Source organism: Macaca thibetana, chromosome 4 (genome assembly GCF_024542745.1).
Source record: "Macaca thibetana thibetana isolate TM-01 chromosome 4, ASM2454274v1, whole genome shotgun sequence".
NCBI classification, from domain to species: domain Eukaryota; kingdom Metazoa; phylum Chordata; class Mammalia; order Primates; family Cercopithecidae; genus Macaca; species Macaca thibetana.
The window spans coordinates 61,167,774-61,186,637 of record NC_065581.1 but is presented as its reverse complement, the minus strand read 5'-3'; the positions used below and the strand labels follow the sequence as shown (position 1 = coordinate 61,186,637).

At 36.6% G+C, this 18,864-nt stretch overlaps 1 protein-coding gene across 6 annotated transcripts in view; it reads right to left on the bottom strand.

Moving 5' to 3' along the window:
* PHF3 (PHD finger protein 3) overlaps positions 1-18,864 on the bottom strand; it is an 85,809-nt gene that overhangs the window by 44,804 nt on the left and 22,141 nt on the right. For 2 of the 6 annotated variants that reach the window (XM_050788638.1, XM_050788639.1), the window contains exon 1: positions 13,708-18,353. The exons of 3 other annotated variants lie outside the window; for them this stretch is intronic. The gene's annotated coding sequence lies outside the window, so the exon portion shown is untranslated. Of the gene's footprint in view, positions 1-13,707; positions 18,354-18,864 lie in introns of those variants that run through there. One more of the 6 variants, XM_050788641.1, reaches the window with a different exon arrangement.

Sequence of the window (18,864 nt, the reverse complement as noted above, 5' to 3'; positions counted from 1 at the left end):
CCAGGTTTCTCTACTGCCATCCCCTCTCCCCTGACAGTTTATTCTCCACACAGTTATCACTGAGATCCTTCTAAAATATTAAGTCAGATCACGTTAATATTCTTCTGTTCAAAATCCTCTAAAACGTTCCCAACACATTTAGACATAAAGCCCAAAATCCTAGCCAGGGCCCATAGGGTCTAACAGGATCTTCTCCTGCCAACTTCTTTGACTTCATCTCCTCCCCCTGCTGATTCACTCTCCTCCAGTCACAATGGCTTTTCCTGAACATAGAGAAGCATAAGCCCATCTCCGGGTTTTTGCACTTGCTATACCCTCTGCATGAAGGCTCTTCTCCCAATACCCATAACTCATTATTTCCCTTCATTCAGATTTTACTTAGATACCATCTTCTCAGAGAAACCTTCCCTAACCACCTTATGCAAAACAGTACATATTTCCATTACTGCCTATGGATCCTTAGCTACTTTATCCTTTAAAATGTTTCTCGGGCCGGGCGCGGTGGCTCAAGCCTGTAATCCCAGCACTTTGGGAGGCCGAGACGGGCGGATCACGAGGTCAGGAGATCGAAACCATCCTGGCTAACACGGTGAAACCCCGTCTCTATTAAGAAATACAAAAAAAAAAAAAAAAAACTAGCCGGGCGAGGTGGCGGGCGCCTGTAGTCCCAGCTACTCGGGAGGCTGAGGCCGGAGAATGGCGTGAACCCGGGAGGCGGAGCTTGCAGTGAGCTGAGATCTGGCCACTGCACTCCAGCCCGGGCGACAGAGCGAGACTCCGTCTCAAAAAAAAAAAAAAACAAAAAAACAAAAAAACAAAAAAATAAAAAAAAAATAAAATGTTTCTCTATATGACATTAAGTATCTGTCTGACAGTCTTCTCCACCAGAGCATAAGCTGCACAGGTAAAGACCTTTGTCTCTTACTTGTGGCTGAATCCCCAGAATCTAGAATCACAACCTTGTATATAGTAGGTATTCCAGAAAATATTTGCTGAATAAAAGCATTACAGGGAAAGACAGATTGGGAGAACTTAAACCTTGATAAGTGAGAAAAAAATGTTTCTATTGAACAAACAGAGAATTTGGAAAGAACAAATTTGGAAGTAACATACTGACTTCACTTTTTTGATATATTGATGATATGAAGGAAAAAGCTCAGACCAAAGATGCGTGAAGATAAAGCAACATCACAAAAATTTCATAGTAGTGGGAATCAGGAAGGCTAACTGCAACCCAAAGAACAAATAAAGGAGAGAAATCCACTAGTTTGACACACAAAGCAGAGAATCAGATGAGTAGGAGTTAAGGAGTAAGTAAATGAAGAATGACAATAATTGTAGTCGCTTTTAAGTTTAATGGAGAAAAGTGGAGAGAAGGAAACGGACAGAAGAGGGAAAAATCAACAGAGATCTGACAATGTTTATATGTGCCGGAAAATAACTTGGAAGGTAAGTGATGACTTGAGGTTCTATCCCTGAACAACCTCTTGGTCGACAATCTACAATTAGAATAACTAAGACTGCATTTAGGATGTTTCTCAAGGAAAGATTTCCAAGCATGCATCTTTTTTTGAACTCCTGCTCCTCCTGACAACACACTTCCTTCAACTCAAAAATCCATTTCTACATTAAATCAAGCTCTACATTGCCTTCAGAGTTTCCAGAGTTCTCATGCTGAACAAGAGCCCCAACAACAGAAGCACCTCCAGTATGTTTTTTTCTTCCCTTGTATATTCCAGAACTAGGTACTAGGTGCCATTCTCATTTTTATCCCCAAGTCTGAAACTTAATGCCAACTTTATAACAGAGGAAATAACTGACCTAGTAGTAGTTAAGCTGAGTTTGACCTTTGCGCTGCCAGCATAATTATCACATAACAAATGTAAAAATTCCCTACTAGTCCTGCCTTGTAATTCTCCCTTTTGTGTGGTATTAAAGTGATTTAAACCAATCCCTATTGTTGAGAAATGGAATAAATTTAACCCCAAATGGTTTTAAAATTTTGACATAAAGTCCATGATCATACTCAGAAATCTCTTCGAGCCTGATTTTACATCACATTAAAATTCCTCCCATCTCAACCCCAAATTGTCCTAATTAAACTTGCTTAAGTGAAGTCCTCCTGACATTGCTACTATTTTAACTCCAGACTATTTAAATTAAACCTATCTTTTTGGAAAGGGGGCAAATGAGATAAAGAGAATAAAATCAAATCATTCAGAGTTAAATTTATTGCACTGCTCAACAATAGAGATTTGTTTAAATCACTTTAATACCATACAAAGGGGGAGAATGACAAATCAGGAATAGAAGGGAGCTCTTCACATTTGGAATGCCTTAATTATGCAGGCAGCACAAAGGTCAACCTTAGCTCAACTATTATACTTCTATGTCAGTTATTTCTTCTATTACAAAGTTGGCAGCAAGTATCAGACTTGAAGGGGAAAAGAACATATCTGTGCAGTATCACAACAATAAAGAATAGTTACCTATTTTATATGGCTTGTGTTTTTTAAGTATAAGAAAATATGTGAACAACTCCTCTAACAGAACCCCTATAGCTTTCCCCTCTAACATCACAGAAGACCATCACTCTCTACTTGGCCACCCTTTGGTAAGACTTCTTTCCTTCATGGATGAGTCACAGATTCACCCCCAAAAGAGGCTGAGGCATGATACACTCCATCGAGTTGTATGTTACATACAATTAACTATTTGGGAATGAATTTATCCCTGTAGATATTATCACGTTCTTAATTTGAAAAAAATAAACAATGCTATATAAATAATGCTTTTCTTCCCCTCTTCTATTCCTTCCTTACGATACATTTTAAAACACAGGTTCACTGAGTCGAAGATGGTATACATACACACACACACATATACGGTGTATATATATACACACACATATATGGTGTATACATACACACACACGTATGTATATAAACATACATACATGTATATATACACACACAAATATATGTATTCATTTGTCTTAGATATCATCAAATGTTTCTCCAAAAATATAAAATATTTACAGTGCAAAGAGCTTCATATTAAGTCTCAAGAACTCATTAGCACTAATTTCAGATTTAAAAAAAAAAATGGGGGTTACTAAAAAAGCTTGAATACTTTGTGGATTTATATACTGCCTTTTTGTATGTCTTTAAGTTTGTCAGTTATTAAGTCAAATTTAAAATTTCCCTATTAATTCTTAAGTACTTTGCATAAGGGAAAAGAGCTTCTATAAAAAAGCAACGAATTTGGCTGCCCAGGAATGGCAGCTTTACCAGATACAGCAAAAGCCACCCCTATCCTTTGACTGAATGTTTTTCTCTGCAGTATGACTTCAGTCTAAACCATGCAAACTCTAAAGACAGATAAGATCAAATACTTGGCTCCTGTCAACTCCCTTACCTTTATGGTTAACAGGAGGAGATATTCACCTTTTTGGTACAGCCACAGTTTAGTGCCCATTTGCTACTTGTTCTTACCTGGTAGATTAGACTTTCAGTTGAAAGGTAATGGGATGCTTTTGCTTAGAAAGGGCTTGGCAGGCATTCCAGTCTCAGGTGGGTACCCTGCCCCTTTGATTTTTCAAGGAACCCTCAGGCCCATCCTTGAAGAAAACATAAGGATGTTTTGCAAGTTTCTAGTAATCTGAGCCAGAAATTAGAGATCAATTTATTGATTGTTGTAGAGGTGAAGGATCAACCTTAACAAACAGACAAAAGGCTGAAAGAAGTGAGCTGGGTCTTGCTTATCCCGATATTAGATGTTCCGTGGAATATGCAGTCGAAGCTAGAGAAGGATGAAAAGAAAGGGTGATTTTTTTTTTTTAATGTTTTGGGGGTTGATTTTCTCCTATGGTTATCCTGAGTTGGGGTTTATAAGGCAGCACAGGCTGCCTAATGCTGCTTTTTTATGAACTGAAATCACTTTGGGATATTTTTTCTGCAACACTGGAAAACTATTTAAAAACAAAAAATACTTAAGCAGGTATCTGTATCTTTTCAATCCTTTTCTAAGAGACAATCTTTATTGGGTCTATACCTCCATACTTGAGCTTGTTAGAGGCGCTGCTTCCGCTGTTAGCCATGTTAAAGTGTTAATCCTGCACATTTGTTAATACAAGATTGTTGACATAAAAAAAAAAAAATCCCAAGCATAGACAAAACAAATAATAAGATAGTGTTAAAGGGAAAACTTGAAGAGAAATAAATTTAAAGGAGCTTAACTGAGCAGTGAACGACTCAAGAATCGGGCAGCACCCAAAATCACAGCAGATTCAGAGAGACTCCTAGGGTGCCTCGTGGTCAGAACAAATTTATAGACAAAAAAGGGAAGGGAACTGACATAACAGAAATCGGCAGTGAGGTACAGAAATAGCTGGATTGGTTACAGGTTGGCGTTTGCCTTATGTGAACAGTTTGAACACTGTGTTCAACTGTGGTTCAAGTATGGCCACTGGGATTGACCAGTACTCAGCTACTGTACAGGCACATACACCAGGTTAGGTTTCCAATCTTGTCTGCCTATTAAGCTAGGTTATGGCTCATCCACAAGCACTCAAATATAGAAGTAGAGTCCTTCTCAGGCATATTTAGTTTGCTTTAACAGTAGATATCCTATCATGTAATCACAAACCATACCTGTGGAAAACAGAGCAGTAGAAACCTAACCATAAAATATGATCTTTTAATTTCATTAAAGGAGTATCTAACTATAGGACATTACAATAAAGGCAACAAATGTATAAAAGTGTTTTTTAAGCTACCAAGCAACATTATGAAATTAAGAAAAATAAAAAAAAATACACATTCCAAATTTTCATTTGGATTAGCTCTGTCTGCCCTATGTGTATAAAAACAGGCAGAAAAGAGGCACTTGGCCAGACACTAGCCAATTCTAGAAAACCTACAGTGAGATAAAGTATACACTCTGTTAATATGAGTATGTGTGTCTGTGGAGAAGGGGAGAATACTTTATGAATTGCTTCTTAATTGTTTAAATATTATTTTTATTTCTTAGATTTTCTTTATGCAATAGCACATGAAAAAGTTACTGTCTCATAGTTCATTTATTTATACGGCCCACTAATTACAGACTTGGTTCAGTAAAAAACTGTAAATATGGTCCGGGCACGGTGGCTCACACCTCCCAGCACTTTGGGAGGCCGAGGCGGACAGATCACAAGGTCAGGAGATCGAGACCACCCTGGCCAACATGGTGAAACCCCGACTCTACTAAAAATACAAAAAGTAGCTGGGCGTGGTGGTGCGTGCCTGTAATCCCAGCTACTCGGGAGGCTGAGGCAGGAGAATCACTTGAACCTCACCGGAGTCGGAGGTTCTAGTGAGCCAAGATCACACCACTGCACTCCAACCTGACAAAAGAGGAAGACTCTGTCTCAAAAAAAACAAAACAACTATAAATATGAATGTAATCATGTAAACACAACCCTCAGAGATACTAGAACTATTTAGTAACCATGAATTACTTTAATCTGATAAACTAAACATCATTTTGAGTACACTTCATTTGCTATTTCTCTGCTTAAAACGTACTTTACTTGCCTAGGATTTTCAAAAGGCTGGCCACTACAAGTATCTCAGCATGCAGCTACTCTCAATGTTAGAGAGAGGCCCACCCCCTAGTCCAAGTCAAATAAACCATGACCTCTGCCACCAAAAAAACAATTAGACATTTTCTATCACCTTACAATTTATTAGGCTGACGCAAAAATAATTGTGTTTCTTCCCATTGAGAGTAATGGCCAAAGTCGCAATCAATTTTGCACCAACCTAATACTTGCAAGCTCCATGAGGGCAAGGACTTTGTCTCAAACACCACTCTATCTTCCAGCACTGGAAACAGTCTGGCATATGATAGGTATGAAATAAACATCTGTTAAACAAACAGTACAGTACCAATCACTTTAATCTCAAAGCAAATCATTATACCTTACATATGATTGTTGTAAATTGTTGATTCCTGGAATGTTATTTAATGAAAATCACGTTACTGTAAAACAGGAATAGGTTTTAAAAAAAAAAAAGGTTCAACTATCTTATAATATGGATCTCATTATTATTCACTGAGTTTCACATTCTAGTAAGTCAATTCCCAACTAGGCACTTTGTTCTGTAACATTTCAGTTGCATTTACTCAAACATATGAAAAAAAACAGACACAAACAGGATCACCCAGAGTTCTTAGAGAATCACATTAATTTTTTCAGTAAGTAAGAGAGGCCAGGAAAATGAGTTGAACAATTAACAGCCCTAATTTGTAGTAGCCCAGGAAGAGACTATTATGGTACTATACGCTCCACTAACTAGAACTCCCCAAGAGCAGGAATTTGTTATTCTTTTGTTTTCTGATGTATCACTAGTGCTAGAACAGCAGCTGGAACATAAGATACTCCGTTTTAAAACATAGCTTAAATGAACAAATGCATGAGTGCATACAAAATATCATGGCTCTATCTCGAGAGATGAGAACCTCCATGTTCAACTAGACTCAAATCAGGAAGTTATCCTCAGCAATCAAAAGAAATAGAATAAAACACCTCTACACCATCACAGTAGTGTTGACTAACCCATGCAGTTAGGATGATAGTTTAGAAAGCACGGATGAGAAAGAAGCATCCAAACATGGAATAACCAAATAACTACAAAAAAAGCTGCTCACTCAAAAAGACAGAATTAGTAGCATTTTTTCAGGTGTATGCCCTAGGAATCAAAGTCTCCTTTTAAGAGTATAAAAAAGCCTCTATAAAAGGAACTTTCATCAAATATATTACAGAGATTAAAGATATGAACCTGAATAGAATAAAAAAAGTCAACTCTGCAATAAATTTGGAACACATAAGAGAACTATTACAACTTGGAAAACACAATTCTGATAAACATACCTAGGTAAATGTCGTAACTTAATGAGGAAAAAATTAGTATTATATGTATTTAGCCTTGAAACAACAGTAAAATGTATCTTGCTCCATTCTATAATGTAGGTTTAAAAGTCAGTAAATGCTTCCTGTTATCTTTCAGAAGTTTCTCTGGCCTCTTATGAACAGTTGAGAATGGGTAATCCTTTACATGAAGTTCATGTCAGTTAGCTTTCCAACTCTAGAGCCTTCCTCAAGAAAAATCAAGTATATAGAAACCCTCAGTGAAAACCTACTTTAATATGGTTTATTTCTGTCCTTGTGTTTTACATATATACACACCTTTATAAGTAGTCTCTTATTTTTATTTCACATATTTCTAATAACTCAAGTTTCCTGGCCTCTCACAATTAGATGAATGGATCGAATATTCCAGATGTTTGAGAAAGATAAAGTAGGAGGTCCTAAGACAGTATTATAAAAAGAGGAGAAACACATCATTCAAAAGCAATTTTTTCCTAGTGTATTTGGCCCAGGCCCAGTTAATACAGGGACCAAAAGCCTTACCTACAAAAATGGTACCTAAGGACGTTGCTAATAAGTAATAATACAATCATTTGTTTCCCAAGACTACTAAATCAACAGTTAAAAGCTAAATTATGTTCACTATATTGCTTTAAAAAGGAAGAACTATCAATATACTTTTTTAAATGTCAGTTTCTTGAGGATTTATTTACAATAATTATTTTCCTAAATCGTCACAAGAATGTTTCTATATTAAAGCCAAGATTGCTTTGTCCACTAATCAAGGTCATTTATTTGACAATTTTCCTGTCACCAGTGTGTATCAAATTTAATTTAAAGCATTTCATCAACATTCAGCCTTAAGCTAAGGAAAAAATTTTCTACCAAACCTTCACAACCGATCAGTTAATTTCCAAGCTGACCTCCTTTTACATATTTCATGTGCTTTTTGAAGTTGCATATCAAGAAATCTTATACTGAAATTGACTGTAATTATACATGCAACAGAGGAAAATATGGTCCTAAGGCCAAAATTAAAAATCACAGAATGAAAAAAATCAGCAAGCACTTTTAGAAGCATTCTGCCTCTGTAACGGTAACAAAACTATGCAACAGAACATGCATTTAAAAGTACATCTCACTGACTACATTGTGAGGTGATTTGGTTAAAAAAAAAAATTTGAGCATCATAAGGAAAAAAGCAATGTGACATATATATTTTTTCAATCTATTAACTCATTATAACCATCAAAAAGGAAAGAGGGCCAGGTGCAGTGGCTCAAGCCTATAATCCCAGCACTTTGGGAAGCCCACGCGGGACAATCACTTGAGCCCAGGAGTTCAAGACTAGCCTGGGCAACATGAAGACCCCATCTATACAAAAACGAAAAAAAAAAAAAATTAGTAGGTGTGATGGTACACATCTGTGGTCCCAGCTACTTGGGAAGCTGAGGCAGGAGGATCACTTAAGCCCAGGAGGTGGAGGATCACTTAAGCCCAGGAGGTCGAGGCTGTAGTGAGCCACGATCACGCCACTGCACTGCAGCTGGGCAATAGAGTGATAGCCTGTCTCAAAAAAAAAAAAAAAAAAAAAAGGAAAGTCAAATAAAAACCATTTGCCACCTCTGGCACTAGCAGTAATCATTTCACTAAAAGTCCTTACTCTGAAAGATCATTCCTCCAACTCCTAACTTTGAAATGTTCATTCTTTCCTTCTAATCTGCCTCTTCAGTAGGAACTGTAAGCAACCAGGTAATGAAACAAAACTTTTCCTTACCAGAATGCCAGCAAATAAATGTAAAAGAAAAGTTAGATATAGAAAGCCATCACTTCACTACAACTGATTCCAGCGAATATCATCATGGATGCATAAAAGCATTAGGAAAAACGCTGATGAGGAACTAAATATTTTCATATTGCCAAAGCTGCATCTCTGTGTAGATTACTTGCCATCTCAAGTATTTAGGAAGAAGAGATTTTGCTCTCACCACCTTAACCCAGTAATCCAATTTAACATCGAGTCAGATGATAAACATTCTAAGATGTCATATTATACAGCTTTACCTACGAAGTTTTCTGAATGCCAAATATGTTTGACTCTAATCAAGCTATTAAACCTAATTTCCAACTTGCAGAAAATACAATTTAAAAAATCTAAAACTCAGGATGTTGCTAAGAGACCTTTGTTTCCCAAGGAAAAAATTAGTATTATAGGCATTGGGGACAAATGACTAATTTGAACATGGACAGGATATTAGATGATACTTGGAAATTGTTTCTTAGGTATAGTTATGGTACTGTTACGTATAAGTCCTTTTTGGGAAGATATATGATGAAGTTTAACTAAATGGGTAGACTCGATGGATGAACAGCTGTTGAATATTGGTGATGACTAAATGTGAGTATACTGTACTTTGTTTTTCGGTATGTTTTAAATTTTTAAAATACAAAATTAAATTTAAAAAATTTTTAAAGCTTAAAACAACAAGTATCCTTAACCAGGTATCTAAATAGCATATATCTGATTTACAGTCTACTTTGTTCCAAAACGTATTTAAAGTTTAAAGTGTCTTTTAAAAGGACATACAGTCAACCCTCCAAATCCATGGGTTCTTCATATGTGAATAAAACCAACAGCAAATCAAAAATATTTGGGAAGGCTGAGTATGGTAGCTCACGTCTGTAATCCCAGCACTTTCATAAGCCAAGGTAGGAGGATTGCTTGAGCCCAGGGGTTCAAGACCAGCCTGGGAAACTTAGGGAGACCCCACCTCTGCAATCCCAGCACTTTGAGAGGCCAAGGCAGGCAGATCACTTGAGGTCAGGAGTTCAAGACCAGCCTAGCAAACACAGTGAAACCCTGTCTCTACTAAAAATACAAAAACTAGCTGGGCATGGTGGCACATGCCTGTAATCCCAGCTACTTGGGAGGTTGAGGCAGGAGAACGGCTTGAACCCGGGAAGCAGAGAGTGCAGTGAACTGAGATTATGCCACTGCACTCCAGCCTGGGCAACTGAGCAAGGCTCCATCTCAAAAAAAAAAGGAGGGGGACAATGATGCTGTATGAAAAATGTACAGACTTTTTGTTCTTGTCATTATTCCCTAAACAACACTGCACCACAACTATTTACACAGCACTTACGTTGTATTAGGTATAATTCAAAGATGATTTAAAATATATAGGAGGATGTGCACGGGTTATATGCAAATACTACACCACTTTATAGCAGAGACTTGAACATATGAGTATATTGGTATTGTGGCAGGCAGAAGTCCTGGAACAAATCTCCCATGGATACCGAGGAATGACTCTACAATATAAGAGAATGTTTTAAAAGAAAAAAAATGCTGACAAAAACTAAGCAAATATATGTATTAAAGATTATTAAAGTATTTATGCCACATATATATGTAAATACATATATACGTAAAAAACTAAGATGAACAAGGATAATGTCAGTACCCAGAGTAAGTTATAAATATTTACTTTTACTAGGCGTTCCCTGATCTCATAGAGACAAAGTCAAAGTTTGTCAGGCATTCAGCAGAACTTTTTATGGAGAAACACATGAAAAAAAAGTCAGTATACCTTAAAAAGATACTAACTCTAAATTGGTCACTCTTTCAAAAGACATCCTTATTGCAGCTTTTATTAGACTTTATACATTAAGCAAATCATTTCCTAAGGTGGTGTGTATAACTAAAGGGGTAGACATGACAATCAATCTATGATTAAATACTACCTAAAAATTAAAAAGAAATCAAACTTAACTAACATTTAATCAGACTGCCACTAGTATCCTTGATGAATACACGTCAATTTATCCAAAAGGAAGGATACTGAAAGAGTAAAAATTCCATAAAGTAGAGAGGAATTGATACCCTTAATGCATTTGTTTGGCTTCAGCACTTTGCATTGTTACAGAATGTCATTAATATAAATACAGTTCCTTTTATACTAAAAATACTTTGTAAAACAGTAGACTGTTTACAGTAATTTTAGGTCAGGTGCGGGAGCTCATGCCTGTAATCCTAGCACTTTGGGAGGCTGAGGTGGGTGGATCACTTGAGGTCAGGAGTTCGAAACTAGCCTGGCCAACATGATGAAGCCCCGTTTCTACTAAAAATACAAAAATATTAGCCAGGCGTGGTGGCAGGCACCTGTAATCCCAGTTACTTGGGTGGCTGAGGCAGGAGAACTGCTTGAACCCAGGAGACCAAGGTTGCAGTGAGCCAAGATCACACCACTGCAGTCCAGCCTGGGCAACAGAGCAAGACTCTGTCTCAAAAAAAAAAAAGAAAAAAACCACCACAAAACAAAACAGTAATTTTAATGAAATGGGAAGTGATTATTAAAATCTTTATGCCACATAAAAATTCTCCATTAATTCACAGCAAAGGCCTTAAAAGAGCTATTATACTTAATAAATTACACATTTTTGTTTTACAAAATAAATGTTCTACAAATGAGACAAGTGTTACAAACATGCTGGCCTTTTCTATTATAAGCAGATGTGATAAGTCATATGAGAAAATAGACACCTTTCATCTGTCCCTTCTAGATAAAATGATATTTTAGTGATAAGAAAGTAACTCTTTTCTTACTTTAAAAAGAAAAAACACGGGCTAAGAAAATTGATGTTTAGGTATGTTTTCACTGTTATGTGATATCTGGCTAAAAATGAAATGAGGCACTTAAAAAAAAATGTTTTTAATCCAGACATTTAAAAATTTTCCTAAACAAAAAAAAAGTTCAGTGAATTTTGATCTTATATGGTAATAACTATTTAATGTAACCACTTCCTAGTAGTTTAAAAGAACAACAAGCACACTGAAAGATGGCAGAAATGTTCTAATTAACTAAATAAAAGCTTTTCTGTATTTAAAACAAAAAAAAACCTAAGATTATAACTTAGTAACTAGAGCCTACAATAAATTTCTTCCATTTAAATGCATGTATAATCGAGTTATCTTTTTCAGCTATGATAGCCATTAAAACCCAGTATCAAGCTCAATTTGGAACCAGATATGTAAAAAATTAGATCAAAATAAGATGAAATTTCCAAAACTAATTAAGCATGTGCAATCATAATGCATTCCAAGTTAAGTTCTTATACAACTAATAATTTTACTTAATAATTTGAAAAGTATAAATATTTTATCTATGGCTCAACATTTTAAAATATTTAATATCTACTGTATTTGTTATGCAAAATACATTAATACAGTAGAATAGTAAGACAAGTAATATAAACACATGTAAAAATACTGGTGTGCACTCAAATGTCTTATATATAAACATGTACAATCAAAAAAGTTTGCTTACCTTACCTTAATGAAATATCTCCAATACACAAGTAGCAATTTTGACACCCATCTCCTTCAGAGTAAAACAAGAATTCAATCTCCCTCTAAAATTTCTGATACAAGCAAATGATCATGCTCTATGAACAGAGAACTGGGCTTTATCTGATTCCCAAGTTCCATTTGTTAGGGAGGAAATACAGATACAAAGTCTAGAAGTCTTTGACAAGTGAGGCAGGATGAGCTCCGAAAAAAGGCCAAGTAGTCAAACGTAGGTCCCAGGATGACCAGCAAGCTAGGAAAAGGTACTGATCTCAGATTCCTCACAGACTGAGCTATAGAAATTGTACTTGAAACTGCTAGCTGCTGCCCAATAACCATTCAGCCATTCTTCCTCATTTACTGGAATTCCTAATATTTAGCTGGGGACATGGTTACCCAAAATAAAAATGACACTTTTCAATCTACCTTACTGATAGCTGTGGTTACTAAGGTGTGGCCAATGGGATGTGAGTAGAAATGAACATACAACTTTCAGGATACGATTTTAAATCAAGGAGATATTACCTTTCCCTCCCCTTTTTTACTGAGTGGCATCAGTATCTGATAGCTGCAGGGACCATCTCAAACTATGCAATAAAGACGGAATTAGTGATCACACATGATAGTGCAAGGTAGAAGGAGTTTGGGTCCCTGGCACTGTCCAACTCCATACTAGCTCTCAGTCACTTCCTTCTGAGCTACTGCATGACAAAATAAATTAATTTCTTTATACCACTGTTATCTGGAGTTTTCTATCACTGTTAGCTGAGCCTAATCCTAACTAAAACCAAGGCCAAAAATTCTAAATCAAGATGATGACTCAGTAAATTACAACCTATGGGAAGCAAATTCATGATGGCAACAGAGACTAGGAAAAGAATATAGAGTCTAGAGCACAGAAAGTGTTTCTGGGGTCAGACAGGAGGCTGAGGAAATAAGAAATGGACAGCCAGGGAGGCTGAGGAGGCCTAGGTCTATGATTTGGAGAAATCTAGGTAGCCAGTTTTCCTACTTCTCTAAAAAACAAGGATCTGCCACTGCCAAGGAATTATGAAATTCAGCTTCTGTAGCTGGCGGATACATTTATTTCTAGGATAGTGAAGGCGAACCAAGGATAGGGCCTTGAAACAAGTAATCACTCTTCTGGGCCACTATAAATTAGCCAGTCTCATCTTGAGATCCCTTAAGAATCAAGATGCAGCTCTATCTTTTATCGGAGTTTCTTTTTGATCAGTGTCCTCAAAAGATAGCAAAGAGCTTAGAGATTTTATTATTTATTTTTATTCTTGACAGAAAAAAATTAGTAATTATGAGGCTAATTAGACAAAGGAAAAGGAGGTCAAAACTAAGGTTAAGAAAACATTTGCTCAAGGATCCTTGATATTCTCTGTATCAAAATTATTTTTTTATTCACTTCCTTAAACTACCCAGGCTGTTGTCCACTCACCTGAAACAGGCACTATTCACACTGTATCTTCTGAGATTGGTACCCACTGGAGTTGTCAACCATTAAAATGCTCTCATCCTAATCTCAGACTCTCTTTACAGGAAATTGGCTTTAGCAGGAAAACAGAAATGACATCAGTTATGCTTTAAACAATGTCATCATTTTGGATATTCTCGTACTTCCGGAAACTTCCATGTAATCATTCCATGACAATTTATCGTTCTTGTTATGTAAGCACATATTTGATAACTAATTTGTCATTCATGGTTCACTTAAAGATATGATAAAAAACCTATGACAAAAGACCAAAATTAGGAAAAGGTAGTATTTTAGGAAAGAACAGATGGCAGAAAATAGCGCCAACACCAGTAGATTCAGATCAGAAATCTTTTGAGATCTTCCAACTAAGCAAATAAATATGGAACGGAAAAGAGTACAAAAGGAGAAGACACAGGTCTACAGAGTTCCAAAAGAATCCAGGCAACAACTACAGTAAAAATGGCAAAAAGGGATTCTGCAATCCTGCCATGACCAGAAGAAAACAGCAAGAAAAATCATTGGAACTAAAGAGGATAAAATTGATTAATTTTACTCAGCTAGCTCTTACTTTAAATGTGGGCTATAAAACAAAAAATACACCAAAATGATCTTCCTGTCTGAAGGTGTGGGGCTACTCCTGCCTATTTAAGGCATTACAGAGGACCCCAAAATAACTTCTTGAGGAAAATTTTGGCCCTGTCCTCTACAGCAACGGCCCCCAACCTTTTTGGCACCCGGGACCAGTTTCATGGAAGACAATTTTTCCATGGATGAGGGGGTGGTTTTGTGGTAAAACTGTTCTACCTCAGATCATCACACATTAGATTCTCATAAGCAGAGCACAACCTAGATCCCTCACATGTAGAGTTCACAATAGGGTTCACGCTCCTATGAAAATCTAATGCCAACGCTGACATGACAGGAGGCAGAACTCAAACGGTAATACTCACTTGCCCGCAGCTCACCTGTTGCTGTGCAGCTGAGTTCCTAATAGGCCCTGAACTGGTACTGGTCCATGGCCCACAGTTTGGGGACCCCTGTTCTACAAGGACAGCAGAACAGCCTCCTATTCTAACAAACACTCTTATCAGAGCCTGAATTTATGCAATCTCATACCCAGCCCTGATGATTAATAAAACTTATGTATAGGGCAAAATAAAACAAAAGGCTAATTACATTCTCAACAGTTCTCAGATAGTATCACATAACTTATCTTCTTATCAATATATTTAAAAATCTAGTGACAACTGATATCCAAGGTAGGCTGTTTGAAAGACAAGCTAAAATCTATCCTGGGATTGGATCAGTCAGACCATGATGCTAGCCCCTGTAATACTGCTCATACTGGAATATATATTGAGGGATATAAGAAAAAGCCCTATGTTCACTGAAATTATGTTAAGGATTTTTTCATATCACACTGGTTGAAATTTCTTTCCAGTTTTAGTGTCAAAAATGATTTCCCTTTTCCTGGATACTAAATTTGTTTTTACATTCAGGACACTGTATTCTTTACTTTGGAATGTTTCCTCTTCAACAGTAATTGCTATAAATCTGTGAGGCAAAGTTGTACCGCACCTGCATCACACATTTTATTAACTTCTAGTCTCATTATCTGGTCCCACCTTCTCCTTGTGCGTTTTTCCAGTCAAAATTTACTAAATGTCTATATTCTAGTGCCAGTATGAATAACATACATAGTTGCAATCCCCGCCTTCCTAGAGGTAAATTATTTAAATTTAAACATCTTTAATAATTAAAGTATTGCTAAACCTCCATAAATAATTCCTGGGATTAAACACAGTAATGTTGAGAACCGCAAGAACTGTAAAGGGTCTGGGATTTTTACCCTATTCACAAACTAATGAACTAGCCTATTACTGATTCATGTTCACTGACAGAAGACACAAGGGTACTGGGTAAAAGACAATGAACTCTGTCACCCACGGCACAGCAAGCAGCACGATGACAAGATCCCCCTGTCTCCTCAAGTTCCACAGGGACAACACAGGTATGCCTATATAGATGCCTACACACACAATGGGTTGAAATACACGAGAGGAATATTGTTGAGAAGGCATTGCCTTTTATAGTGAGCAGTAAGCAAGCCTGCTGAATGTAGACTTAAGAAGTGGAGGTGAGAGAGCAAATGTAATGTCATCCTTCAATGCTGCTTGCTATAATTACGACCCTGAGAAACGGTCCAGGAAAAGAGTGGTCAGGACCTTGCATTCTTGCCATGCTGAGCAAGAAAGCTCAAGAACACTCAAAACTCACGGAAGACAACCTCTCCCAGTAAGTTTATGTTAAATAAATAGACTTACTAAACATCCTGGGAAAATAAGAAGAAAAATTATTTCTATACTAAACTTTAAGCTCCGTAAGAAGAGATCAAGTTTTGTTTTACTCAACATTGTATGTCCACTGCCTAGCATATTACCTGACATATAACAGACATTCAATAAATGAATAAAGTCAAAATCAGCTAATTTGTACAAAAAAAAAAATCCAAGGTAATGTTTACTCATAAACCACAATTTCTTCAACTGTAAAATGAGTATGAAGTTAGAGGCTTTTTCATTATATCTAGATGAATTCCATCCTGAATCAACCTTATCTGATAAAGAAGGGTTCAAGTAGCTTGCAGTACACGTCTATCTGTTGGCACTTAACAAAGGCACATTTTTAGAGCACTTCTCTGGTATTCAAGATTAACTAAATCACTGGCCAATGACTGTTTTTCTCTCTAAAGTCCTTGGTCTTTAATAACTAAGAGCCATGAGCACCACAGAACCTGCCGACATGTGATGTCTCCCTCGGACACCCAGCTTTAAAATTTCTCTCTTTTGTACTCTTTCCCTTTATTTCTCAGACCAGCTGACGCTTAGGAAAATAGAAAAGAACCCACGTTGAGTATCAGGGGTGGGGTTTCGCCCAATATCTGGCACCCACATGGTCTTTCTTTTTTCCTAAGTGCATGTGGGAACCCGATTCCCTTTGGTAGGTGCAGAGAAACATCATCGGTTTGGTCCACAGATATGCATGTTCAACTCCCTGATGACTGGTGAGTAGTCTGTGTATGGTCCGGGTTAACTATGGGTCACACGGAGTATAAAAATTATACTTACCTCTTCTATATTAAACTCCGGTTAAGACAGCGAATGGTTCAAGTGCCTATGGAAAATAACTAAGCGCCATTTCGGGCACTCATACCATAGAATTAACACAAACACACATATATTCTTTAAACAGGAAAGAGAACCATCTTCTTTGTTCTTTCAAGAACAAAACTAAAAAGAAACACACACACACACAAAAACAAAATAACATCCTAATCTTGCTGACTACAAAGCTAAACGAAATCTGAGAACCGATATAGAGCACTGATCTTAACAGAACTTATGTACTTGAAGGCAACAAAAATTAGAATGATTGCAATCCATGTACTATGACTTACATATTAATAACTTTGGGAAATTAACCATTCTCAAAACTTCAGTTTACTGGGCTACAAAATGAGATTAGTAATACAGGTTGAGTATCCTTAACCCAAAAATCAAAATCCAAAATACAAAACTTTTTGAACATCAAAATGGCATTCAAAAGGATATGCTCACTGGAGCATTTTGGATTTGGGATTTTCAGATTAGGCAGGCTTGCTGAACCAGTAAGTATAACGCAAATATTCCAAAATCCAAAAAATAAAATCCAAAATCTGAAGTACTTCTGGTCCTAAGCATTTTAAATAGGGGATACTCAACCTGTAGTATCTACAGCTCTTAAGGTTTTCATGAAGATTTAATAAGACAGCGCTAGCAAAGTGGTTTTGCACAGTATTTAGTACATTAACATCCACACATATTAACTATTTTTTCAATTTCCTTTATATATACAATTCCTTATGAGAAAAGAGTCGGGGGTTTTCTTTTTAAGCTGCATCTGCCTACAATACTCATCTTGAAACCACTTTCTCAAAAATTCTAAGATTAACACTAGTTTCATGACAACATATATAAAATAGCAGTTCAAAGAATAATTTATCATGTTCCGAGTTTTGGGGACCTTACTATGATGGTTAATTTGATTTTTTAATTATTTAGTTGACAATAATATATGTTTATGGTGTACAACATGTTTTGAAATATGTATACACTGTGGAATGGCTAAATCAAATTAATTAACATGCATGCATTAACTCACATCAACTTTTCTGTCGTGAGAGATGGTTCATTTTATATATCAACTTGGCTAGGCCATGATGCCCCAATATGTGGTCAAACACAAGTCTAAATGCTGCTGTGAAAGTATTTTTTAAATAATTAACATTTAAACCAAAAGACTTGAGTAAAAAAGATCACTCTCCATGATGTGGGTCAGCCACAACCAATTAGGTAAAGCTCTTCAGAGACAAAAATGGAGGTCCCCTGAATAAGAGAAATTCTGCTTCCAAAATGCCTTTGGACTCAAACTGCAACATCAAATCTTCCCTACGTCTCCAGCCTGCCATCCTACCCTGCAGATTTTGGGCTTGCCAGCCAGTCTCCACAATCACGTAAGCCAACTCCTTAAAATCAATCAATCAATTTCTCCCTCTCTCTCTCTCTCTCTCTCTCTCTCTCTCTCTCTCTCTCTCGCTATAAATACACACACACACACACACGCGCGCGCGCGCGCGCACACACACACACACACACAGTCTATTGGTTCTGTTTCTCCAGAGAACCCTGCAAACTCAGATAAGTTTGTTAATAGCTTTATTACTAACACAAGATTAATATTACTAACAGGTGAAAAAATCTGAAAGCAAGGAAAGTAATGCAAATACACCATGAAAGAAATAACCATCAAGATAATAATGGAGAGGGTTCCAAAATCCCTAAGTAAGAATTACTGTATGCCAGAAATTTTATATTTATGACTTAATTAAAAGAGTCACTGATTCAATACGGCAGACTTTGTACATCTTTATTTCTCTCCCCATCCCCAAATCCCATTAAAATGAGAAGGAATAGAAGGTAAAAACCTGTAACAACAAAATGAATAAAGAGAAGACCAAAAGCAAATGAAAGATTTAAATACATTTCTAGGAGATGAAGAGAAAACTGAATAGAAAAGATA